A 449-nucleotide genomic window follows, 5' to 3' on the forward strand; every position below is an offset into this window, starting at 1 on the left:
CAGCGCGGGGAAGGCGGGGACAGGGGGAAGGTGGGCGGACGCCGTTGTACTAAGACCCCTCGACCACCAGAACCCACCCATCTCCCGCTATGAGAGCTCCTGCCTTACTGCGGCGTCTGGGGACGCTGTTTAATTTTGAGGGTGTCCGGACAGGCTCGCCAATCCGACCTCTGCGAGGGGCAGCGGTCTGGTTTAAAAATAAATAATTAAATAGATAAACCTCACGCTGAGCCGTTGTGAGCGACTTGAAGTGGGAGGTGAGTGCGGTCCCGCAGTGGGCCCCGCTCACACAGCTTTCCTGGGGGAGGCTGCTGCTGCCAGCAGGGACATCTGCTTTGTCACACTCGCCAGAGGAGGCTCGGCGTCCCCTCCGCTCCCCTTCCACACAAGCTCAACTCGGCAGAGGTTGAATCCAATTGGGAAGTGGGGATTTCATTAACAATAATAAT

This window comes from Antrostomus carolinensis, unplaced genomic scaffold (assembly GCF_000700745.2).
Source record: "Antrostomus carolinensis isolate BGI_N321 unplaced genomic scaffold, ASM70074v2 scaffold6197, whole genome shotgun sequence".
In the NCBI taxonomy this organism is placed as follows: domain Eukaryota; kingdom Metazoa; phylum Chordata; class Aves; order Caprimulgiformes; family Caprimulgidae; genus Antrostomus; species Antrostomus carolinensis.